The sequence below is a fragment of the Silene latifolia genome, chromosome 2, assembly GCF_048544455.1.
Source record: "Silene latifolia isolate original U9 population chromosome 2, ASM4854445v1, whole genome shotgun sequence".
NCBI lineage: Eukaryota > Viridiplantae > Streptophyta > Magnoliopsida > Caryophyllales > Caryophyllaceae > Silene > Silene latifolia.
The window spans coordinates 143,461,073-143,488,779 of NC_133527.1; the positions used below are offsets into that span (position 1 = coordinate 143,461,073).

A 27,707-nucleotide genomic window follows, 5' to 3' on the forward strand; every position below is an offset into this window, starting at 1 on the left:
TCCAAAATTCATCATCTCACGACATTTGCCCAAAATTTATCATCTGCTGGCACTTGTCCGAATGGGACGGGACTTTCCAAGGAGGTTGCCGCCGCTTTCATCATTAGCTTTCAGCTACGGAATTCTTCCATTTCATACTCTTGTATTGAATTGAATTCTGAGTGGATGTCATCCATTTCGTCTTGATAATGGTCTCTGAAGCCAACGGCTTCAGAGCCCCCAGTTTGCAATGGCTCTAAAGTCGAAGACTTTAGAGCCCCCAGTTGAAGCATATCCTGCTATATTTGAAACATAGAAAATGTACAAGCAATAATTATCACATAAGCACATTTGGATCATCGATCTTAAAATTGGATCATTTAAAAGATTGGGTCATCGACCTGAAAATTGAATTTGAAAATTTTGAATAATTGGGTCATCGACCCGAATTTTGAATTTGACATCACTTGGAATGTTGGGTCATCGACCCGAAATTTGAGTTTGAAAGACTGGGTCATCGACCCGAAATTTGAACATGTTGAAAATTTTGAATAATTGGGCTATCGACCCAAATTTTGAATTTGAAATGAATTACTTGGATGTTGGGTCGTCGACCCAAAATTTGATTTTGAACTTTGAGATTTGAACCTTGACTTGAAATGTACCACTACATGGATCATCTATCCCATAATTCGCAAAAAGTTTTTGAAATTTCGGAATTCTGAAATCTTTGGCATTTTGAAATCGAACCTTGACGGGTGAGCAGGAAATACGACTCAGACACTCTGTATGACCCGTAAACAGACGTGGGCGTAGCCCGCTACCGTAAAACAAAAAAGGAAAATAAAACCGTAAGTGTGCACGGGTTTTAATTCGATTATTGACTTGTTAGGGGTAGAAATGTAAATTGGCCGTTCTGGCGCCAAAAGATGGCAAATGGGAATCACAAGGTCATCGAACTTGGGACGGAGGTATCGTATGGCATGGGCGTGCTCCCGAGGGCACATGGGAATCAAGATCACTTGACATTGACAAGGTGGATTAAACTCACGGAGCAACAACGTTGGCTTCGCCCAGACACTAAACACGGACTCATTTTATGAAAGCACTTAGACATCACACATCACTCTTGTTGGGAACATCCTGTCACTCTTCTCCTCGCCTTCTTTCTTTTCAGCGGGTTTTCATCATTTCTTGCCACCGCCTTCTTTCTTTTCAGCGGGCTTTTATTATTTTTCTTCCACGCCTTCTTTCTTTTCAGCGGGTTTTCATATTTTCTGTTCCCAACACAAACCCACATCTATGTGACTCAGCATCTTTGCCTAAACCGTTAGATAAAGCTCATTCTGAGACTTGATACTATTCATCCGAACCTATATCCTTATCCTAGCCTACATCGAGTGCTAAGACCGACTCAAACAAAGGTGGCTTCATTTGGACTTGGTTAGGACCTGTAAGAAACCGACAAGATGACAACTTGGATGATGGGTGGATTGAATCCCTTATTCTGAAGGACTGCCTACGTATTCGCGTGGAGCGAAATCAAATCCGACGTAGTTCGATCCTGGTGCATAAACATGGCATTTTGATTGTGTGTACACACTCGAAGGTTTCACCTAAGGTATCACGTCGTATCCCATTCTAGCTTGTAAGGTACTGTTAAATCCCGTGTTTGGGGTTAGGTGTAAAAGGCTTGGATCTTTTGGGATGTGGAGCTTGGTAATAACAAGTTTGAATGGTTAACCATCATTCTGAAGGTTTGTTTTGTGGTGCTAAGGCCAAGGGCTATGGCTGCTGATGTGGTTGGAATGGGTGTCTCTGGTTTGATGAACCACGAGTACAAATGGGTTGGAAAATGATGTGGGTTCAAATTTCCATGTCTGGACCCTAAAGGCTAGGTATAACAACACAAACGGAATGATTCTCAAAATTCCCGACTATCCCCTTGTAACTGTCTCAGGAAGGACTTAGGGGTAAAGAGGTTACTACTTAAGCTTTTGGGCTTCGCCCATTGAACTTCAACAATGGGTACTTGACTTGACTTCTGACTTCCGTAACTTCGACATTCAACCAAAAAGCATTCCGCAATAACTTCAACATCTTTTTTCCTTTTTTTCTTTTTCTTTCATCTTTTTTCATTTTTCTTTTTTTTCATTTTTTTTCATTTTTCCAATTTTTCTCTTTTTCTCATTTTTTTTTATTCTTTTTCATCTTTTTTCTCTTTGAAAATGATCTTCTATTCATTCTCTTAGTCATAAATGGATACACCTTGAAAACTGGGCTTCGCCAACTAATTTGGGTAAGAACTAACAATTCTTTGTTAGAACGGGTTGATATCTTCTCTCTTCGAGATGGGATGATTTTGTTGGGGAAAGGCTTGTCTTCCGTCATCGATAGGGGAAACAAGGAGCTAGTTCGGGTTCGTCATAGAATCATCTAAAAGTTTGTCATAAGCACTGGTTCTGATGGAGGTTTTCTACCGCCAGACATGGAATAGGTAAAGGAATCAAACACGGGATCCTAGTGTACCTTACATTTTGAAACAGGATATATTTCTACCCCAGGGATTCCTTTGAGTGTGTTGTGCATTTTATCATGTTTCGGAATGATTGAGGATTGGAAACAAGACATATTTGGAAACGAAACTGCAACTTTTTTATTGGAAAGGCAAATGCTTAACAGACTCGAAGGAACGATTCCTAGGACACACCCTAGGTCATCGTGGAATAAACGACTCAACTTCAAGAAAAGAAAGTCCTAGACTCGACTCGACTAAGATAAGAAAACAGATCCCGACTCATAATTTTCAAATCTGGTCATGAGCTTTCCCTTGTTGAGCTGTCAACTTAGATGCTTGGCTCTGGTCCTTGATCCCTTTGATGGTCTGCCTCCATCCCGAGGTAATCCTCTGAGGATCTACGCCAGTGATGAAGGTTGGTGAATCGAATTATCTTTTATTAACTTCGTTAATGAGAGGAGTACATTCTAGAGCAAGATTCCCGACTTGAATTTCATTCTTCGGGTTTGGCAAGAATTCAAAGCAATCCACAAATATCTTCCCGATAAACACCCCTTTCAAGTGACATGGGCGTATAAGATGGGAATAATCGACATTGTCTTCGACAGAAACAAAGTTGGAGTGATCGCCAAATGGATTGGTGATGTTATTGGGTTTAACAGTTGGGATTGGGAGTGTTCCATTCTCAATCATGTCTTGGATTTCATGCTTCAGTCGATAGCACCTTTCGAATCATGGCCTTTCCCTTGATGAAAGGCACGGTAGGCATTTGGTTTATACCATTTACCTTGTTGATCAGCGGGAGGGTCCGGAATTGGACCAATAGGCTTCAGCTTTCCTTGGGCTATGAGCCTTTGGAGAGCGTATGTATAAGTGCATCCGATATCGGTGAATGCCCTTGGTGTTTGGCGCTGCGGATTCTTCGATTTCCCTTCTAAGAGATTGATGGCTTCATCAATATGGGCCGTTGCTGGGGCTTTGCCCTTAGACGATGAGGCCCCTTGGTACCCTTTCGGCTTTTCAACTCCTGCCATTCGGACGTCATCTTCTACCTTTATCCCAATTCTTATCAATTCTTTGAAAGAACCGAAATTCTGGTATTTCAGAGCATTGCGGTAAACAGGTCGTAGATTCTTTACGAACTTATCTACCATTTCGACTTCATCACGCTTCTTGGCTAGTTTCACGCTTTCAGCGCGCCATCTCGCGAGGAATTCAGTAAAGCCCTCTTTCTCCTTTTGTGTCATAACCTCCAAAGTTCTTATGTTGGTTTGAATCTCAACATTATCAGCATAGTGCTTACAGAACTCCACCGTAATATCTTTGAAAGTGGGGAAGTTCTTGAGGTCAAGATTGTAGAACCACGCCTTCGGGTGTTCTCCCAGAGATTGGGCGAAAATTTCAGAGAGCATATCAGCAGGTACTCCCTTTAGTGCTAAGTACCCTTTATAGGCCTTAACATGGTGAACTGGATCTTCGGTGCCCTTGAACTTTGGGATGTCCGTGAGTACCATGTTCGTGGGCAACTTATCCTGAACTGGGGCATAGGCCCTAGCATTCTCATAGTGAATGTTCTTCCCCTGGGAGAGTTTCAAACGGTCTTCGATGAACTTGAACTGCTTCTCCAGATCAGTCAGAGGTGAGGGGGAATCTTCACCCAACTTAGATTCGATTGCATCCATTCGGGTCATCATGAGGTTCACGGCCTCAGTAAGCTTGTTAACAGCATCTTCCATTGCTTGACGTCGGGTTTTTGGCGGCCTTTCTACAAGAAAACCCCGTACTGAGTCAATATTTAAAGTAAGAGCCCCTGCACACTTAAGGACACGACCCCAACTTGACTCAAACAGAGACTCGACGTGAGATTGATTAACCAAAAGGTTCGACTCACGGTTTGATTTAGACATTGGTTCATTTTAGACTCGACAAAACGACATGACTCAAACTGTCATAACTCGATTCTAAACTGGACTTGGTGTGACTAAACCCGTGATTGGGCTAACATAGCCCATGGGTTCGAGTGAAACGTCCTAAAGGGCCTAGCTTGGACGTTTTTTGTGGACTATTCTAGACCAAAAGGTCGACCAACATGACTCGAAGCCCAAGAGGTGAGCTTGGGTGACCCAACTAGGTCGTGTTCTAGACTCTTAGAACAAAACAAACCCGGCCTAACACGGCCATGACCCGGACACGACTCGACGCATTTCATGCTTGGTTGAGGTTCGGGAAACATTTTGGATTGATTTTGAAAAATGAAGGATTGATTTGAAAATGAGATTTGAAATGGGCAAGATGCCGGCTATATAAAAGCTCATTTTGGGCCGAAATTTCTAGTCCTATTTGGGCAGCGTTCCGCGTTTTTAAAACCATGCTATTTTGAAAATAAGTTGTTCAAAAGTTCGGTTTTGAAAAGGACATGGGAATTTTCGGAAAAAAGACTTGGGAAAACAAATTGCACATTGTCATTCTCATGTTATAAGGATGTATGCTCCTAGACATCTCTAAGTCTCGGCAAGTCTTCTACAAGAAGGTCTATGCCCTCCATCCTTTTGCGGTCTTATAGAGCAAGGTGTCTTAAGGTAAAGTACCTAGAAGATCGTACCCACTCCCAAGAACCACGCGAGGCGAAGTGGAAGCGAGCAATGTGCAGCTTCCTGGCATAGTGGGACGTCGCCCCCCACGCATCACGAAGAAACGCTGGGACGGCCCGGCAAGTCCTTAAGGGTTTATGCATGAATCGTAGCACTATGAGTAATGTTTTACTTTCCAACACTTTCTTTTCAAGTTTCACCTCGGAGGAAAAGACCCTAGAAACACAAAGTGTAACTAGTCCTCTTTTCCCCCAGTAGTCGCCAAATCGTGGACAAGGCCCTCGGGAACTGCGTCCGAGGGATCCACACCCGCATAATCGACTCGAGGTTCTTTCGAATCGAATTAAGACAAATTAGAGTCGCCACCAAGTTTTTGGGAACTTGGAACCGTTCAAGTCAACTTTACACCTTTCATCGAAAAGCATAAAGCCAATCGACTACGAGTGATTAAAGATAAAGACTTGTACCCTATATCACTCGATTTGAATGACTCTCGTAATCCAATGGTATTTAGACGGATCCACAAACCATAGATCTTGAGTAAGGGGTGAGGGTACGTGTTGGGAAGCCCATAAGGACACCCAACCCCGCCCGTCAATAACGGCCTCTACTAAGTCAAGTGTCGGATTTCAAACAAGGTCATAGCTACTGCGATGTATGATATGCAAACGTTGTTTTAACCCTATCATGTGACAACAATTTCTATGTCGTTTTAGATGCAACTAAACTAACTTTGTCAAAGTTGTAATTTAGCATGTGGGTTGATTAATCTAACAACATACAAACAAAGCAAACAAGGCTTAAGGGGGAATGGGGGAGCCGTTGGGATCTACCTATTACAAACCAGGCATTTTATGCCGACACAACAACAAATTAAAGATACAACTCGATCTAAATACAATTTCTACATACAAAACAATACACGACAACACACACGGCCGTTTGGCCTTAAAAACCGTGCACATGAGGGGTGGCCCACGGCTCACATGACCCACGGCCTTGGGTCACTCCTCGTAATGCGTGCTCGCGCTTAATCTCATCGAATTAGACATAGGGTTACGCACCAAAGCATGCATTAGCATAAACCGGGCCATGTTGCTTTAGACAACACGCGGTTTACTACGCTCCTACAAGCATTGGGAACAACCGTCTAACCAAACAAGACCAAAGTTTTTAGAAAAGGTTTTGACTCAATAAAAGTAAAACAAACTTGAAAGATTACAACTCGATAAACAAACTGTAAATTACAAGCTACGAAACAACAAAGAACAAATGATAAACAAAGAAAGAGAAACGAAATAAGAAAGCCAAAACACACGGCCAAATCACGGCCCAAGACGAGGCCAACCTAGTTCCTAAGTTAGATTCATTGGTTAGATCGAATGATTGCGAAAAGGGATAGGAAACAAGTTAGAAAACGAGTTAAAAACGATGTTGATTGATGGTCGCATGAGGGTGCATTCTACACGGCCTAAAGGGTCTAATTAGGTCAAATTCGCTAATTAATTTAACTCATCGAGTGTCAATAAGAAGGTGCTAATCACGCACTCTTATACTAGCGAGAAATTAGGTGAAAGAGAGAGATGCATTCAATTATTTACAGAATCGTCGATTGATTTTATAACTTACGTCGAAGCCACCTATCGTGTCTAATTAGATTATTAAATTAATTTAATGTTATCTAAATACGTCATAGGTTAACAATCAGAGGTTAAACTAACATGCAACGGGTCCTAGGGTCCATCGATTTGGCCGAAACAAAAGGGGGTCGAAAACGAAGAACAAAGTTAGATAATTGCTTTATTTATGCCCTACTTTGAACACGAGGATATGTAAATGAGACGGGGGTGTACGACCGACAGATGTAGCGGTTTCTTTTCCCATCTCAAGTCAACGCGGGTGTTCATAGTGGTACTTTAACTCATACTCGGACTAACTAGTTTCATCGTTAATTTAAAACAATCGATAAACAAGCGAAAAAACAAACAAAAAACAAGCTATAAAAAAGCATAAAAAAACGAAATAAAAAAGGAAAGAGAAGGGGATTTGATGCACCCTCAACCTACATGTATCGTTGACACCGTCTTGGGTCGTAATCGAAGGTAGATTTTATCTCGAGAGGCCGTCGTCGACGAAGAACAAAGCACACGCGCGTTTTGGAAAGTTTCTGGACAGCGATTTTAAAACAGTGATATCTCCCTCGTTTCACGACGAAAATTCGATTTAAAAGATGTTTTGGAAACTAGAAAGAGAGGAGAACAGGAATCTTAAAGCAACCCCTGCTCGTTTTGGGTTATTGGGCACGAAAAACGAGCACAAACAGAACTGGACAGACAAGAAGAAACCGCGAAAACAGAGTGTTATTTCACTCTGTTTTTCGAGGGATTTCGTGTACTCTCAAGGGCAATTTGGCTCGTAACTCTTTGTCTAATGTGTAGATGGATGTTATGTGGTTAAATAGGAACAAGAAACTCGAATTTTTATGGTGATTTGATGGAGGAACGAAAGGGTTTTCGAAGGAGACACACAAACAGTTTCAGTTTGTGTGTCGGTTTTGTTTAGGGTTTTTGGAGGATGTTTAGGGTTTGTTTCTGAGGTTTAAAGCTTCTATGTGATGGTAGGATGTATGGAGAACTTAGAGGAATGAATGTATGGTGAAGGGGTGGTATTTATAAGGGTTTAAAATAGGTTAAAAGAGAGGAGAAGGCAGTCGGGCTCAATCCCGTATGGCTGCTGTCCATGGGTTTTTGTGAGGGTTTGAGGGGGGTTTTCTTGGTGATTAAGCTAGGATAATATGGGTAGGATACTAGGGTATGGGTTAAGGTTAATGGGTACGGGTTTTGGTAGTGTTTGGAGCGGGTTTGGGCTCGCGAATTGGCTGCTAGAACAGGGGGGGCTGCATTGGTTGCGGGCTGTTTGTGAGGGGTTTGGGACGAGAATTTGGGCCGTGGTATGGGGGGTTCGAACAAGGGTGGATAGGTATTGGTCTAGGTGGGTTAGCATACTCGAGATTCGTGCCAATTCGTAAAAGAAACGGGCTCAAAAATCGAGCTAAAATCGAGCTCAAAAACAAGTGTTCAAAACGAGTTTTCTTCGTTTTTCAAATCGATTTTTCAAATCAAATAAACCATTAAAATAAATGACTTTTCAAATCAAAATACTCATAAAATGATTTTTCAAATCAATTATTTATTTTATTTTCAATAAAATAAACTTGGAAAAATAAATTCAAAATAAGATAAATTAAATTGAAATTACTTTAAAAAACAAACTTTAATTTAAATATCATTTAAATTAATAGAATGAACTCACTAAAAAAAACATTAATTTAAATATCATTTAAATTAATAAAATACTTCATCGACGACGCCCATTCTACATCGTAAAACGAGCTCCAAATAATGACAGTGACAACTAAAGAATACATGTGTCCTATCATCATCGGGTGTTTGTCGGGTTCTCTATAAATTCCAATATCGACGGATACGGGTATCTACACCATCACATTGTTACGCAAGTTACTAAGCACACACATGACTCAACACACACAATCCCCCATGTGACCGGTTCAAAGTTGTAGGGCGACCCCTTGCGACTTTAGGACGTCTCCCAAGCCTTTGCACTAGCTCCTACGACTTTTACCCCGGGTTCATTTTAATTGACTCCCTGTGTTCATTAAGTTCATTGGTTACAGGTTTCAGGATCGTCGCTCTGATACCATTTGTAACACCCCCATACTCCAAGTGCCTTACCAGGACCACTCAGGTATGAAGACATCACCATCTCGGTCGCCCGAGGTATGATAATCAAATAGACAAAACGGAAACAACATTTATTATAAATAGTTTAATGATGAATACAATCCTCGAAACCAAACTGAAAGTACAATACATTATTCCAAACTATCTGTTCTCAACTGAAATATAAATAAATGCTAAACTACAGCGGAAGACTCTATCGTCATGTCGTGGCCATCCCAGCTATCCCCGTACTCATCTCTATACCTGCTCAATATCTGCTCACCATCCCCGAATGGATCACCGCAGGTTTTACAAAACAACACCGGGTCGATTACTAATCACACAATCAATATAGATAACAATAATAAGACAAACAGACAAATGAACCGTCACACACACACACACACCACCAACTCCCATCATCTCAATCTTGACCGTCCACCGGACCCACCGCCAGGGGGACCGCAGCCGTTCCCACCTAAGCCCCGCTCATCGTACGAGCGATAACCCTGTCCATTAATGTGCACATCCCCTTTCGTGGCGGGTTCCACGAAGGGCGAAACTAGGGCGTGAGATCACTCCCGCAAGTGACCCCACTCAGCCGAGAACGCATCTCGAGAGCCAAAGAAACCAATCACAATCACAATCACAATCACAATCATAATCATCATGTTAAACAACTAACTACAGCACATCACCAATATCCCATTATGGGACTAATACTGAGTAGGAAATCCTACCTGGAAAGCACAACACGCAGACGGTATCTACAGCTGTATCAAAACGGCTCCTCTACGAATTCTCCTCCTATCATACATAACACATAAAGACTACCAATTACTTACTACTCATAAAACCCCCAAACCCTAAATTAGGGTTTGACCAAACCTAGCAAAACATTATAAAAATTATGCTAGAAGCTTACCCTCGACGCAAGGAATCCAACGACGCGAACTACGATGCAAACCGACCGTCCGAACTCCGGGAATTGTCAAGAACGCGATTAGGAAGAAGAACTCGTTGCTTTCTCTCTTAAACAGGTTTTAGGTTTTGTAAAAAGTGATTTAGAATAAAGACGAATATGTTTAAATACCTTAATCGCGTAATTAACAAAACCCGAGAAAAACCCCGATAAACCTGGACACTCGATCGAGTACCCAAGGTACTCGATCGAGTATTTCTCTACTCGATCGAGTGCCCCAGCTACTCGATCGAGTGCCCAACAGGTCAGAAACTATTTATCTTCGCAACTTGCCCTTACTCGACAGAGTAAGGGCTACTCGATAGAGTACCCCCCAAGACATAAATACGGAGTATTACATCTTCGACCAAGTCGACAACTTCCACTTGCCACGAGAGGAAAATCAATTTTCTGACGCCCTAGCCAAACTTGTCGCGCTCGTCAACATACCCGACGACATGACATCAATGCCCTTATGTGTCGAGAGAATGAGCAAGCCAGCTCACATCTGTGCCATCAACAACGACGAGGAAAGCCATGCCGAACCTTGGTACCAAGCCATCCTCAACTACAAAACCAAAAACGAATTCCCTCCTAACTCTGATCAAAGAGGACAAAGAGTCATCCGTTTACTTGCATGACAATTCATGATGAACCAACATCAACTATACAAAAGAACACCTCAAGGAATCCTCCTCCTTTGCATTGACCATCACAAAGACAAAAAGTCATGGGAGAGGTCCACGACGGAGAATGTGGCCCTCTCATGAGCGCAATGATGCTTACCCATAAAATCATGCGGCTAGGCTACTATTGGACCACCATGGAAGCCGATTGTCGTAACTACGTTAAACATTGCCACATTTGCCAAATCTTCACCAACATACAACACATACCACCATCCCTTTTATACACCATGACATCACCCTGGCCTTTCTCCACCTGGGGCATCGACATCAACAGGAAAGTCAACCCGATAGGCACTTAGGGGCATTGCTTCGTCCTCGTCGCCATCAACTACTTCACCAAATGGGTGGAAGCACAGTCATATGCAGTCTTAACCACTAAAAAAGCGGCCAAGTTCATCCAAAAAAACATCATCTGCCGATATGGGGTACCCCATGAAATCATCAGCGATCTAGGTTCTCACTTCCGGGCCGAAACTCAGGCCTTGCTGGACAAATACAAGATCAAACGACATCGATTATCCCCCTACCGTCCCCAAACCAACGGAGCGGTAGAGGTAGCTAACAAAACTCTTGTCACCATTATCAAGAAAATGCAAGACAACTACCGCGATTGGCCGAGCAAACTCCCATTCGCACTCTGGGGATACCGAACCTCCATTCGAACACCGACAGGCGCCACACCCTTCTACTTAGCATACGGTTTGGAGGCAGTTCAACCGGTAGAGTTAGAGGTCCCTTCTCTACGCATCCTACAAGAGAGTCAAGTCCCTGAGGCAAAATGGACCCATCGAAGGTACGAACAACTCACTCTTCTAGACGAACGGCGGCTCAACGCCTTGCACAACGTCCAGCTATACCAATGACGTATTCAACGACCATTCAACAAGAAGGTTAAACCCAGGAATATCCAGGAAGGCGACTTGGTCCTCAAGTCGGTTCGAGCACCGTTAGCCGTCGATCCGAGGGGGAAATTTAAACCCAACTGGGTCGGTCCATACCTGGTCAAGAAAATACTTTCCGGGGGCGCAGTGAGAATAAGTGACCTAGACGGGGAGGATTTTACAAATCCGACCAACCTAGACCAACTCAAGAAATACTACCCTTGAACCATAGCAACCGACAACCTAACCCTAGTTTTACAACTAGCGAGCACCTTAACCCTTTTCAAGTCAAGTTCCTCAACGCGTTCTGATTTGAAATTGCATGTTTTATCGAGTCTAAGTTGCGGCACCTTGCCCGTTTCGAATGTCCTTTGATCTGTCAAAGGCAACATCCATTTGCACTTGAAAAAAATCCATGAACTACGACCATGGTTTGATTTCACCTCTTCATGTGGATACGTAGACAGTCTCTCTTATACATGAGGGATACAACAACAAAACCCAAACAAATTTACAAAATATTTCGAACTACGATCACGGTTTGATTTCGCCTCTTTAGGTGGATACGTAGGCAGTCCTTTCTTACACAAGAAGGATACAACCATCCCCATAATAAAAAAAAAACATCCGCATCAAAAAAAAAGAAAAGGAAAAAGATTCCCTTTTCCACAAAAAAACGAAAGAAGCCTTTCTCCCTTCCTACAAAAATCCCACCTCCTAAGTGCAAATGTTTAGGACAATTCAAACCGAATTGCCTTTACAAAATGGATGGAAGAAACGAGCGTTTACAATTTTTTGACACAAGCAATCCTCTTATTTAATTAATAATGGGAGGGATTACAATTTTAACAGCAAATAAAGCTCGACGAGTCTACAACTTGTCAAAGCTAAGGTGTCGACTAAAACACCTCACATAATAAAACTAGCACAAAACACACAAAACATAGCTAGTACAACATAATAAAAACCTCACAACACTAATAAAACATAATAATAAAGTGGGTAATTGAGGTCTTCACTCTTCCATTCTACCCTTGCCTTTTCCCTCGGGGTACATCTTTCCCTTGTTCTTCTTGTTAGCCCGCCTAGCATGGATTTCCTCCTCGGAACGGATCCTCAATGGACCTACAACGGCAACGGCCTCCAGTCTATTGCAAGACCTCATGTTCGGCCCAAAATGAGCCCATGCATGGCCCACTACATTTTTGGGACCCGAGCTTCTCTTCTTTGGTGGTCTCATCACATCCGGGCTAGCTCCATCAACAAAATCCTCAAAGAAGGCACGGTTGGCCTTGCCGACCCCTCTATACTTCAAGTCAACAACCTCGTCCTCACGAGATTTGGACATTTCCTTGTTTTCGTGTTTTACAAAATCCGACACGGTTTCCATGACGCAGCTTTAAACATACGAATTTTTCTCTCTTTTTTAAAAAGGGGGAAGGGCTAGTCGCCCCGATCCGTGACGGATCGTTTCCATATCAGTCGAAATTCCGAAAAAAGTTTCGCTTTTTCGCAATTTTCCAGCAAAAATAAAAATTGAAAATTGATAACACATCAGTTTTCCTCAAAAATTCAAGCACTCACAAATCCGAATCTCGATCTCAAAAAATCAAATCAAATACACTCGCAAAAATCTTTTCTAAAATTCACCCCTGGCGGTTTGAGTTTGAATTTTTCGAGTCACAAATCAATTTCAACAATTTCAATGCAATTTAATTCAAGACACGAGTTAATTGCTCAATTTTCAAATCAATTCCTTTTGGAGTCCAAACGTGACGACTTATCGCGGAATTTTCAAAATATCTTTTCAAATATCAAAATTCAATTTTTAACTTCGTGTCATCACGGTTAAATTTTGCTGCCAATCAAAGTGCTTTTTACGTGTTTGCGTTTATACATATATGCTACCTGTTGCCTATTTTCTACACTAACGATGCAAGAACTAGTGCAAAGCAAAAAGGGGAATTGACAGCCGACAGCGCTCCTCCGAAACACAACACAAAAAAGCCAAAAATCACAAAATGAACCACAATACAAAAACACATATATACAAACCGCCTCACGCAAAATGTAAATATGTACAAACAAGAGTCCAAGACACGGACAAGCTACTACGACTACTCAGCGCCTCCCGTCGGACCAGTCCCGGTCTCATGAGGAGTCGCGGGCAAGGCAGACACCACCATCTTCTCAGACTCCTTCTCCGGAGAACTCTCCAGCGTCTCGTGCTCCATCTCGACATGAAGCTCCTCCGCAGCAGCCAACTGAGCCTTGAGAGAGGCAATCTCCGCATCTCGGCTCCGCAGCACATTCTCACGACGCCTCGACTCCTGGTCTCGACAGGTGATCCTCAACCCTTAGGCCTCGATCGTCAACCTGCCTGTGTCCAACTCAGCACGGACCTGAGCAAGCTCCGCCGGATCCACAGTACCCTACAAGACACAATACAGGTCGTCAAGATTTAAAAACGTGACATGCAACACAAAATACACAAAAACAACACAAAAAAAGTACCTGAGAATGTCGAGCCTCCCTCGCAGCCAGGTCACCGGCAAGTGCCCTCCAGCGGTTAGCCATCCGCCACAAAGCCTGGTGACTAGCGGTCGTCACCTACAGCCAAGAAGGTCCTTCAGTAAAATGCAAGGCAAAACGTAAATGAGCAAAAATGTTCAGGTCAAGAACTCACCCTTAGAACGACAAACCTCCACTCCATGCCAACGCCGGTCACCTCAGTAACCGCAGGCTCTGGTATGTGCAGCTGTAGCTCCTCGCCACCCGACCCTTGAAAGGTGGTCTCCGCTTGGAAAACTGGGGGCTGAGTCCTCATTAGCATGTCGACTCCCTGCAATTTGGGCCCACATCAAAGGTAACAAACCCTCCTATCAAAGAGGCAATGAAAACGAAAGAATAGAGGAAAACATACCTTGATCGGGTACCAAGCAAGCCTCGACAACCGGAAGGTGTCGTAGTCGACCTCCCGCAGCAACAACTCCTCACCTCCCTGACCATGAAGGTGCTCCTCAACCTCATCGGGAGTCGACTCCTGGAACAACACCCTAGGCAGGTCGACAGGTACCACGAAAGTCTCAGTAAAGCACTGACGAGCTAAACGCTCACCCAGGTACCAAACTGGCTCGATCGCCGTCTCCAGGTACAAACGCTGGGAACTGTGAGGCCGCAAACGCTCCTTGACAGCGATCGACACCTCTGTGTAGTGCTCCCAAGGCCACCCGACAAACTGGATTCAAGACAAACCTACTCAACCGACTGGGGACTTCCTAAGCTACCTAGTCATCCTATCTCTATCTACTTCTATAAAGAAGGAGTAAGGAATAGCAACTTACGTCATCAACTCGAAGGGCGTTCACACAATGCCTACAGTCCTCGTAAGTCGGCTTGGTCGACTTCTTCCGAGCCACCGTCCAAGCCCCCACAGCAGGGTAAGTCGAAGAGACACCACCCGTAGTCCCCGGACGCAGAGGGACGAAGTAAGCGTACAACCAAGCCTGTAACCAAACACAGCAGACATAAATCAGCCAGTCTTTCCAAAGAATTGCCAAAATCAAAATCAAACTCAAAACTACAAAAAACGCTCGTACCTTCAAGATGAGGCCGGGACCAACCAAAGCAGGGGCACTACCATCCCCCATTGCCTCCAGACGCACCGCTGCCTGCATATACCGGGTAAAACTCGCCAAGGCCGACGTAAAAGTGTCAAGGTCAGTGAGGAGAGGAAGTACCTTGGTCGACAAGCGCTCACCCTTATCACCAAAGTACGTGGCACCCAAGAAGTACCACAACCACAACCGCGTGTCCTACGCGTCAACTCTAGCCTCAGCCTCCGGACTCACCAACGGCGCCGGAGCGTAGCCCACTACTCTCCCTCTCAAGTGGTCTCTCACATACGGGCTAAGGCAAAACATTACCGATCAGATGAGTAACCGCAGGAGAAGACACCCTCTCCGGTGTCTCTGTGAACTCGACAGGCGTCTCGCCACAAGGGAGGCCGGATATCATAGCAAAATCCTATAAGGTCACGTCGACCTCCCCGAACTCCATGTGGAACGACGATGTCATATCCCAGTACCGATCCAACATGGCACATATCTGACACAGTTTTGACCTAATCGAAGACCTGTGAATGTCTCGCCAAGCAGCCACCAATGGCCCAAAAGTCGACCTCTCTATCAACGCCCTCGTTCCGGCTCGGATAATGATAAGTGCATATTTTATACATTTTAACCCCTTATATTAGTTTGATTTTACATATCATTTAGCACTTATCAAAGTGTTTTTAAGCTAATATTGTGTTTCTAGTGCAATTGTGTGTTCAAGTGTGTTTTGTAGGAAAATGAGCTAAATGAGCTAAAATACTATAAAATGTGTCAACACTAGAAGCAAGGCTATAAAAGGGGTCGTAACATTTCCGTTTTTCAAAAAAAAAAATATTAAAAAACAAAGTCAACGGTCAACCCCGAACGGGGTTGACCACCCCGATCGGGGTCGTGACTTTCTTCCTTATTACGCGTTTTAATAAAAGACGGGATATGCTAATCTTTTCCTTATGCTTCAAAAGCGAAGGTCGGTACTCCTTCTCTCTATTTTTCTTCATTTCTCAACCAAATCACCTCCAAAAACCTCTATTAGCATCAAGGACCTCGTACCAACCGAATTTTGACCCATTTTTTGAAGAGATGCTAAGTGGAGGAATCCCCCAATGTTTATGCTAGCTTGGGGGAGGTTCGCTAGTCTAGTAAGTTTTCTTTGTTTTGCATTTTAGTTTATTTCTCGCAACCCATTAAATATGACCTCTTGTGTTTCTTGTTTATGTACTTTGCACCATTTTTATGATTTAGTTGGGTAATTTGATTGTTGGCTCAATGTTGTGTTTAGCTTGGGGGGATATTGCATTTGCATATTAGTTAGTTTGCATTTAGTTAGTATAGATTTAGTGAGAATTTTTTGAAAAATTTGTGTTGTTTTTGCTCTAATTCTTTTGCGTGTCCTACTTATGCCTCTTTGTTTATCCCATGTTTAGCTTGATAGCTTTTGATTCACTATGTTTGACGGGATATTGCATGCATGGGGATGTCTTGACATAGTAGGTGGAAGATGGATTTTAGACCAAGTAAGCTTGATCTTGACTTTTGGCGAGCCACAAGATGGTAAGGTAGAGCTTCCTTAGGCCGGTGCATCCATACCCGGTCTCACTTAGATGAGTGGTAGGTCTCCTTATGGTGTGTGTTGCATCAAAACGCACAAGTATGGTCTTTAATTCATCTCTTTAAGCATTACTTTCATTTTACTGTGCATTTTTGAAGCCAAATTCACATTGGTAAATTTGCCAATTTTCTAGCCCCCTTTCACATATTCTTATTCCCTAGCTACATTAAAAATAGCCTACCCTTGTTAAAGCTAGTAGCTATGTCTTTTGGTGATGGGATGCTCAAAATTGGGACGTTCTTTAAAATTTATGTCATTGTGAACTTGTTTGTCGGATGTCATTATTTTCCGGTTGTGCTATGAACGAAAGAATTGGAGTTGAAGAAAAAGAAAAAGAAAAAGAAAAAAGAGGATGAGAAAAAAATGAAAAAAAAAGAGGATGAGAAAAAAAAGAAAAGAAAAAAAAAAGAAAAGAAAAGATTTGTTTGATGAAGTTGATGTTAATAATAAGTGGTAGAAGAAGAAGAAGAAGTTAAGATTTCTCATATGGTTAATTATATATTTTGGAGAAATTCTTAAGGTTTGTAACGTAAGAAATCATTTGTCTTCTAGTTGGGTTATTTAGGGTTGGAATGAGCATTTTCACGTGGTTTTGTTGCTAGCTTAACATTAGCTCTACATATCCATAATCATTTGTCCCCCTTATGTCCCCATATCACAATAAAGTCTTCTTCTAACCCTTTGGCTTCATTATTTGCTTGCATTTGATTGTTTTGGCTTATGATTTGACTGATTACCATATTAGATTGCGGACACTCTCATGAGTCGAGGATAGTTGAGTGATTATTCAAGAGTTATGAGTGGATCGTGAGAGTCCGAAAGTCAAAAGATCATGCAAGAGCCGAAAAGTTTACTTAAAGTCATTCATACTATGCCGCCATGTAAATCTCATCCATGATTTTGCTTATCCTTATGCCCATGTTGTTTCGGGATTTGAATCAATTACTTGTTAGCTACTTGGGATTTGCTATGTTTGGATGATCTTGCTTGGGGACAAGCAAGAGTTTAGCTTGGGGGAGTTTGATAAGTGCATATTTTATACATTTTAACCCCTTATATTAGTTTGATTTTACATATCATTTAGCACTTATCAAAGTGTTTTTAAGCTAATATTGTGTTTCTAGTGCAATTGTGTGTTCAAGTGTGTTTTGTAGAAAAATGAGCTAAATGAGCTAAAGTACTATAAAATGTGTTAACACTAGAAGCAAGGCTAAGTATGAGAGCAAGATTGGACTAAGTGTTTGAATGGCATGGACTTGCATGAGCAAATGTGGTGGATTAATTTGAGAAATGCACAACACAAGTCAAGAAATGAGCCCAAGTATAAAATCAAGTGTTAAAGCCCAAGTAGAAGAAGATGGGAGAATGCCTTGGATGCTCATCTTAAGATGCTCTTTGGATGCTAATTTTGCAATTAAGAAGGTGTTGATGGCCAGAATGAGATTCTCTAGGCAATTACTCAAGTAATTAAGAGAGAATATTTGGGGTTGACCCCTTGTATTTGCTCTAAGTTTCACCCCTTATTTCCTATATAAAGGGTGTAGACTTCAACATCTAGACACCACCTTTCTTACACATATTTTTCCATCTAAATTCTCTCTAAATTTTAGTAGTTAGTTTAGGTTAGCTCTTAGTTTAGTTTAGTTTAGATTTATTTTATGTTATAAACATTTCCATTCAAGTTATATTCTCAAGTTACATTTCAAGATTATTTCTATTAAGCATTGTTCTTCAATTCCTAGTTTCATTTCCATTTCCATTTCAAGGTAATTCTTTCCTATTTTCATTATGTTTATCATTTCAATTATCATTAGTTTAATTTACATTTACATTATGTTAGAGTAGTTTCTTTTGTCTAGGGAATGAAGGGAGCCATGCATAAAAAGTATTTGTAAAATGTTAAATTAGGAAGATATAATATTGTCTAATTGTTTCTATCATATGTTTGCACCTTATGTTTAATCTTTGTTTAAAGGCCTTATTCATTGATTAAGTTTGTTTATTTGTTCTAAAGTCGAGAGGCACGAAATTGAATTAGACTAAGCATGTGTAGTAGGATGACCTAGTCATGGACGAGAGTTTCTCTAGGACCCGGCCTATGGTTGACACTAATATCGTAAGGTGGGTGTCTCTAAGCCTAAACAATTAACATTTTATCAACTCCTATGTTTAATTTGAGCATTTACATAATTTGCATGTGTGATCCGACCTCCCTAGACATTTTATTTATTATTGTTTTATCACTTCAACCCAATCAATGAATCGATAATCTACCAAGGTAAAATTCAATCTATGACAATTAATTAATAACTCCCGTCTCCTTTGGGTTCGACCCCTAAGTACTACTTCATTTGTTGTCTAGGGTATAAATATTATCTTTGCATAGGTGTGTGATAGCCTATCATAGAACGTCCTAGAAACCCAGACAGGTAGTGAAACCTGAGAAAGTTCTCATGGTGCCAATCTCCTGAAATCAAAAACAAACAACGTCAGAACACCTATTCAGGTCTGACACTTCAAAAACAACGAAGATTCCATGAAATAGTATAACTTACCAAGCCCTCGTGCGCGCGGTAGGAGATGTGCCTGTCCAGTCGAAGCAACAACTGGCTACCATCGAAACCCTCGGCCCAAGCAGGTGCCACCCGCAGGTTCAACCCCCGCGGGGCTGTAACCCGTCTAACGTCCCAACCTGCGACATGGGCGTCGTCCTCAACCGTCTCCACCCTCCGTCTCTTCTGAACCCGAGACTCAACATGACGGATAGGAGGCATCTCGACGACCCTAACGACGTTCTATCGTCCGTCTGGTCGGCCGAGGAGCCTTCCTCCTCCTAGTAACCCTCCTCCTAGAGGTACCAGCCTCAGACCCTGTTTGAGCTCTCTAAACGTGAGCAGCCTCAACAACAGGCTCCTCCCGAGCCCCAACGGCTCCCTCAGCACCAGCTGCCCCAACAACAGGCCCCTCACGGACCTCAGCGGCCCCCTCGGCCCTAACAGTCTCCTCGGGGGGTCCCTCCTCCTCAGAGGCATCCTGCACTGTCACGACAGGTGCACTGGCCGGAGTACTAACAGGCCATGTCCCAAACAGCTCCTCAAAAGTCGCAGCAAGGGACCCAGCAGGTCCCGAACACTCTCTTGCAATCAAAGAACGTCAGCCGAAATTTCAGCATTACGACGGCGTAAAATGGACAAATCCAAAAAAAACCTGCAAAGCAGAACAAGGGCAATCCTGCCCAAACCCAACCAAACAAAAACAATTTACATAAAAACGCACCAAAAGAACGACTCGCCCTTCTTTTCAAGCAAAAGACGAGTCAAATCAACAACATACAAAAATGGCATCTCAAGACGCGCACAAGGTCCACCAACAAACCAAAATATATTCCCAATACAATGGGGTATTTTTATACGGCTCAAAAAGGCAATTCCTACGCCAATTTGCGCACAAACAGGTCAAAATTTCAAAATACGACCACAACAAGGCAACGTGATTTTATCACGCCTCAAAGCGACCCAAACTACCAATGAGGTCCATTTCAAGGCAAACTGACTCAATTAAAGCCCGAACAGGCGCTTATTTTGTCAGACATAAGACCACAAACGGCAAAAATTCCAATTTTGCCCACAATACCCTACAAAGGTCCACAATGGCAAATACGGTGTTTCCCCACTACAATGCAACTTAGTGGGACCCACTACCCAAGCAAATAAACTTGGCGTTGTGAAATGAGACGGTTTCTTCGCCTCACTCACGTTTTTCGAGCATAGGGAACGCAAACGGGGACCAAAATGCAAACTAAAAGCACACTTATACTCCTAAATAGGTTTATAACCTAATGCAATCATCAATTTCACTCGAAATGGGCTCAATCAAAAATGCCCAAATCGATTCTCAAGGGTAAACATTTCGCCCTAATTTAATCTATCAAAAAGATCAACAAATTCAAATGGATTCAAAAGGAAATACGTACCTTGAGATGACATGTTGATAATGGCATGAATGGGAGCAAGCAAGAAGACCAACAATGGCGATTTTCAACGGGTTTTCGAGTTTGTGTGAGGAAGACGAAGAATGAATGACGAGCAAGCCATTCTCGCGTCTTTTACAGGAAAATAGGGAAGCCCCCTTACCTCGCCAAGTTGCTCGCGCCTCAATGGGATGCTCCCTGCTCTATTGTAGCGGAATTTTGGGCTTTGGTCCAATTTCCCATCAAACTTCAAATTTTCAATGACAACATTAAGGACCGTCATTTTTCAAATACAAAAACAAATAGTGAAATCAAAATTCCCTATTTTCCTTCAAAATTTCAAACAAACGGCGATTAAAACCGCCATTTTGCAAATACAAAAATAATAGTGAAAATTCAAATTCACTATTTCTTCAAATTTCAAACGACGGCAATTAAAACCATCATTTTCAAAAATGATAGTGAAAAATTCAAATTCACTATTTCTCCAAATTTCAAATGACGGCAATTAAAACCGTCATTTTCAAAATAATAGTGAAAATTCAAAATTCACTATTTCTTTTACATGTCAACGGCGGCAACATAAACCGTCACTTCAAACGTGATAGCGAAAATTCAAAATTCGCTATTTCCTCCAAAATTCAAACAAACGGCGAATTAAACCGCCACTTCAAAAAAGAGTAGTGAAGATTCAAAATTCACTATTTCTTCAAATGTCAACAGGGGGCTTCCTCGCGGAACCCGCTTATTTCAAAAACAATAATAGTGAAAGTCAAAATTCACTATTTCCACGGCGGCATCAAGAGTTTGCTATCTCTAAAACAAGCCCATCCAACGCGGCTATTCTCACGGTCTATCAACCAATCGCTCCATGGCTGGCGAGCCTTACAACGCATCACGGCTGGCGAGCCCTCCTCATATACGCCCCATGGCTGGCGAGCCTTACAACGCATCGCGGCTGGCGAGCCCCCTCCTCATATACGCACCATGGCTGCGAGCCTTACAACGCACCGCTGCTTGCGAGCCCTCCTCATATACGCACCATGGTTGGCGAGCCTTACAACGCACCGCGGCTGGCGAGCCCTCCTCATTTACGCACCATGGCTGGCGAGCCTTACTACGCATCGCGGCTGGCGAGCCCTCCTCATATACGCACCATGGCCGGCGAGCCTTACCACGCACCGCGGCTGGCGAGCCCTCCTCATATCCGCAGCACGGCTGGTGAGCCTTTGTCCCCAAGCAAGATAAAACCCAAGGACGTATCCCGAAGATGCCTCGAGTGCGACTTCTTATCAACCTGGCGAGCCTTTATCCGCAAACACGCAAGGACATATCCGAAGATGCCTCAGGTATGACTCCTTCCTATGGCTGGCGAGCCTTTGTACGTAGTCTAACAGACTTTAAATGACCCGCGCGGATAGTCGACAGACTCTAAATTGTTCCCGACGACAGGTCCTTGGCTCGTACCATCGAGTCGCCTTGGCGTCGCCCTTCCCGACAGCAGGTCCTTGGCCTGAATCCTTTCGAGCCGCCTAAACGTCGCTTGGTTCTCCAGGTTATAAACTTTGATTGACCAGGGGGCTCTACTTTGAATTTTGCCATGTCCAAGCCTCAGTCAAAGTGAGGGCTCTGTAGATACCCAGTATCTGCTGAGACTCTAACAAACACCCGATGATTATCGGACTACAACATGCTTTGGAATCGCAGCGTTTGATCGACAGTTCGTGTACAACTTTACATCGGAAAAATTAAAACGATTTTAAAAATAAAACTTTTTAAAAGTACCTGGAGTGTTTAATGCATGATGACGGGGTCTCAATGACACTAACTAGAGTCAAAACCGACACCGGACCAAAAACCGACTCAAAATTCAAATCTCGACTCCAACAACGAGTCAAACCGAGTCAAACACAAAAAACAAACCATTCAAATGCTTCCATGTTAAGATTTCCCGGATTCATGTATGGTCAAGTACCAAACATGTGCATACAAATCCTAGGATAGAACAAATCATGATTGCATTTGTGTGATAGTGACAAGACACCTCGAAGACGTGCTACATTGCTCGCGCCTCTTTGAGCAGCCCAGGTGGCCACGTCGCTCAAAACTCACAAAACCACTCATTTTCCTATAAATACCCCTCAAATGCCTCCATTTGAGAACTTACGCGAGTGTCCGCCCCCTCTTTCCTCCCTTAAAATTCTCGACTCGACTTCCTACGTCACAATCCGACGCATATTTGCGACCTACCGATCGTAAATACAAGCCTTACATATTGTTTGGTACCGTCATCATGCATTAAATAACTTGACCGACCACTACACCATCACTAAACTTAACAAAACACTCTTTTTACTTACTAAAACAGTTTTAAATCGAGTCTTTTCCGACCAAACGAGTTGATACACTTACGTCGGTTTCTCGCCATAAACCAGGCATGTAAGTATGAGGGTGTAAAAATCCTTCTTTTATCATGTCTTTACTGGTTTCATGACTACAATATGCTAAATCATGCATAACACGATCCAAATATAGGTTAGACGAGCCAAATTAAAACTGTGTTTTGGCCTGAGACAGAAGCCCCTTGTTATGCACAGAGGCTCGCGCCTCAATGGGGTGCCCAGGTCAGACTCAACCGTGTTTGTTCTCGTCTTTCCTCTATTTTTCATTTTCATATTTGTAATCGGTTTTTACCATTTCAAGTATTTCCAAACCCATTTTATTTTCTTTTACAAGTTTTAACCATAAAGCATTTTTCACCCTTGATTCTTAATACCATGACGGTTTAATCCGTGTTTCGGTCATAATATTTGGTTAATTACATTTAAGAGGTATTTTAAAGCCTTTTATTTCATTTCTTTACATTTTGGAAGGTATTTTAAAGCCTTTCATCATTTCTTTACATTTCCAAAATAAATGTATTAGTCACCAACACAAAGTCATCCTTGGTTCTACATACCATGTCGGATTTTAACCCGAGTACGATGATGAGTATCGAACAATTATATTCAAATGAACTTAAAACAATTAGTTCATAATTACTTTCAAAACTATTCATGCCAAGCTTATAAAGTCGAACCCGACATCGAATATCATCAAAACAATGATGATTATTCAAGTCTCGTTCCTCAAATCGACACAAATACGACCTAAACGGTCCTTTCAAACCAAAACGGGTCCAAATACCCATTTTTAATACGTTTTATATACGTTTTTCAATGGTCAGAATGCGTCTTATACCGTTGACTGACCCGCACCTAAACAGGCCATTTTGTTTTCCTATTTTCAAACAAGGGGAGACCCCCTTACATCGCCAATAGGCTCGCACCTCATCTGGCTGCCTGGTGCAGGGTCTGTTCCCTTTCCAGCATTAGTCTAGGACGATCCCGACTCTGGCTAACCTGGATATAGGACGGACCAGACGACTAACTTGCTCATTTAAAAACCGTATTTGCAAAACGTCTTATTAAGACAAATGGATCACGTTATGCACCATAAACCTAATTTGGTAAATGGATGTTTAATTTCCGTTTTGAATGCAAATCAACCATAAATCCAACTCGACATCTTATACTTGATACTTGGATTAAATCAACCGACTTAGAAAGCTCTCACATGTTAGGTTTAAATTATTGGATGCGCAATCATGCATTTAAACCGTTTTATCAACTTTTGCATTCAACCAACCAAGATCGATCAGTAGAGGCCGCTACCATGGGCGGGATTGGGTGTCTGATTAAAGGGCTTCCCAATACGTACCTTTACCTCTTACTCAGAAAATTTGGATTGTGGACGACCTTATGCAGGGCGTACGAGAGTCATTCTAGAGATAGGATGCTAAAGAGGGACGATTCCTTATCTTTAGTACCAACGTCAAACACTGCTTTGGGTTTCGTTTGACCGAGGTATAAAGTGGATTCGAACGGGTTCCAAGCATCCCAAAAATGCTTGGTGGTGACTCCGAACATCTCTAATCATTTCGAGACCCTTACCGAGACGAAACCGACCGATCTAAAACGATCCGGTCGAAGGCATTTTTACGCCGCAGAGCGTGGCTTTCAAAAGACCGCTATACGTCCGACAGATCGGCTCAGATTGTAGGTGGACCCATGTCCATAACCCGATTGTCACCCCTACCTAGCACTACTAATTTGGCCGATATTGTTAATATTGCTCTTGTTTGAGACTCTTGTGTGTTTTAGCATTTTTAGACTCATCCTAAGAAGGATCCTCTATATAGTTTAACACAAGAATTTCAGAGAGACGATCTCTCAATAGCATTATTGAGAGTCCTCTCACATGATGAGTGTGAGGAAGTTATTAATTTTCTTTTTTTTTCAGTTATGTCTCCCACTAATTTAGTGGGAAACGGTCTTTTATGAGACCTACTGATAGTTTAGTTGGTCGTCATCTTATGAATAGATGTATTAGATAAATAGTGAAGGCGAAATAAAAAGGTTCATACTTAATCGTTAGTTGGTTACTTTGGATATAATGCACCAAACTTTTCCTAATATTGTTATCTTGCCTAGAAAGTTTTTCATTATTTACCTTAGTGAACAAGATTGCATTTTTATTACTATTGTGTCATCAATCTTATCAAAATCTCTCCTTTTATGTCAACCTATTTGTTTTCATATATATATATATATATATATATATATATATATATATATATATATATATATATATATATATATATGGACAAATGAGGGCCAGGGGGGGGCGCTTGGGAGGAAAAGAGAAACAAGCGTTTGCATTTTTGTATGGACTCGCCACCAATTTTTATGGGAAATTGGAACCGTTCGAATACCTCGTGCCATGTCAAGACACAAAGTAGAGACATGAACACTAAGCAATCGTTACCCTTAGCATTTTATGTCTAGAATGACTCTCGTGGATGCCAATGAACACGGGTGTTCACAGATAGCTGGAGTAAGGGGTGAGGGTACGTATTAGGAAGCTCTTTTGATCGAACACCTAATCCCGCCCGCCTCGATAGCGGCCTCTACTAATGATTAGGGAAGTTATTCATACTCGATATATCGTCGATTGTATGCATGCAATGCAACATCCAAGTTTTAATCCTAGCATGTGAAGATTTAACTAGGTCGATAGACAATTAATTTAACATGCAATTTGGTCGAAGTAGGATTTAATGTTCAATTACATGTGAAGACATACAAGTGATAAAAGAAATACAATAATTATAAATTACAATAATGAAAATTACATTAATTACAACGGAATAGGCGATTTATGTCGAAAATACCTTTAAAACGGATAATTTGATAAAAAGGATAAAAGAAAGAAATAAATTAACGAACAGGAATTAGCGTGATATTACGGTTAATAGTCGGTTAATATGTAAACTAATTAAACTAGGTCAAGGCAACAATGGAGTTCAGGGACAGAACTCAGCCAAGAACAGGCGCAGCAGAGCTGCGTCCTTTGGAATAGGCGCAGCAGACGCTGCGTCTGTTCCTTGGCTCAGTTCTGGCTGTGAAGCCGTAATTGCAAGCCGTTAATGCTAATTGATGATTTTAAAGATCGATTGAATTATTTACTCGGATGAAAGTGATTAGCAGGTTATTTAACATATGAATGGGTCATAAAATCAATAAAATATGAGTGAGACGGAATTGAACGAATTAACACAAGATGGAATAATGACAGAAGTGAAAAATATTAACAAACTAAACAAATTAATTCGATTGATTAAGTTAGATATGATGTTTTAATGACGAATATGCGATGAACATGTGAATAAACAGATGTAAACTATATCAAAGACGAATTCCAGAAACTCAATATTGATGAATTGAATCTCTATAACCTGGAATTGAATTTAATGACGAAAACCCGCAAATATGAGATTATAAGGGATTTAAGTCAGATTTGAATAATAAAAACATATTAATGATGATGATTAATATAATACATGTGAATTATATGCTATCATGACGAAGGATAAACGAAACAAACAAAAGGATTTTGACGAATAACAGAGGACGAACGAAGAAGAAAGGAAGCAGGAACTGCGGTAGCCTCACGAAGAGGCGCAGCAGGAGCTGCGCTCCTTCGAAGAGGCGCAGCAGTTGCTGCGTGCTTTCTCGAAGGTTATCTACTGGAAATCCGTAAAAAGAGATTTTAAAGCATGGTTTTAGAAATCGGGTTTAATGGTATTTTCGACATAAATCTTACAATTGATGGTACAAAAAGGTAAATAAAATAAATAAAAGAGAGATTTACACCCTCAGACTTACATGTTGACGAAACGAGAAGGACTAAGATATCGATTAGTGATGCTCGACGCGAATGCAAAGAAAGTGCCCTCGTAAGAGGAAAACGATTAAGTTAATTAAGTTGATTGATTGTGTAGTTGGTCAAATTGGTCGGTCATGCAAACGGGGAGGCTGGTACTCAGAAGGATCCGAGCTTACGTGGTCGAAAGTTCAAGCACGTAGACGCCGAAAAGTAAGAACAAAGTCTAGAATGCAAAGGGAGAAGAGAAGGGCGGACACTCGCGTGAGAAATATGAGGAGCGAAGGCTCCTATTTATACTAATCACGTGAAGGAACTAGGGTTTCGGAGAGTCTTTGGAAGTGAATCTCGGAAAGATATGAAAAAGATACGAGAAATATGCAGAAAAGGGCCTGGGAAGAGGCGCAGCGTACTTGTGTCTCTTGGAAGAGGCGCAAAGACTGGCTGCGTCTGTTCCCAAGTGGTTTCCTCCTGCAGAAGAAAGATCTTCGTGTTTGAGTTATGGTAGGACGGAAATAATTCGGTTTTCCTTAATATCTTATGCGAATATTACGGAAAATTGCTTACTAAAAGATAAAATTTATGAAATATGGAATAGAAATATCCGGAACATTCCAGAACATTCTGACTCGGGATTTAGCGGTTATCAGAAAATGGAGACGGTTTTAGGCCCGGACTCCGAATGTACTCTAATTACTGTCAAAACGACCGTATCGGGGCGTAGATGACAACTAAGAGGTAGACATTAATATTTGAGCAATCACTTGACGATAATCTTACGAATTGTCAGAAATCGTTTCGCGTATCAAACGTGCGGCCCAATCATCACCGGGTGTTTTGCGGGAGGTGCAGAAATGAGGTATCTACAGAGCCCCCACTTTGACTGAGGCT

The 27,707-nt window shown here is 41.9% G+C and overlaps 1 long non-coding RNA gene across 1 annotated transcript; it reads right to left on the reverse strand.

Moving 5' to 3' along the window:
• Positions 1–8,905: 8,905 nt before the first annotated feature.
• Positions 8,906–9,759, reverse strand: LOC141630504 (uncharacterized). The gene is made up of 2 exons (XR_012537505.1): positions 9,569–9,759; positions 8,906–9,103 (listed from the first exon to the last, which is right to left on the reverse strand). It is a non-coding gene; the product is annotated as an uncharacterized LOC141630504 (long non-coding RNA).
• Between the last annotated feature and the right edge of the window lie 17,948 nt (positions 9,760–27,707).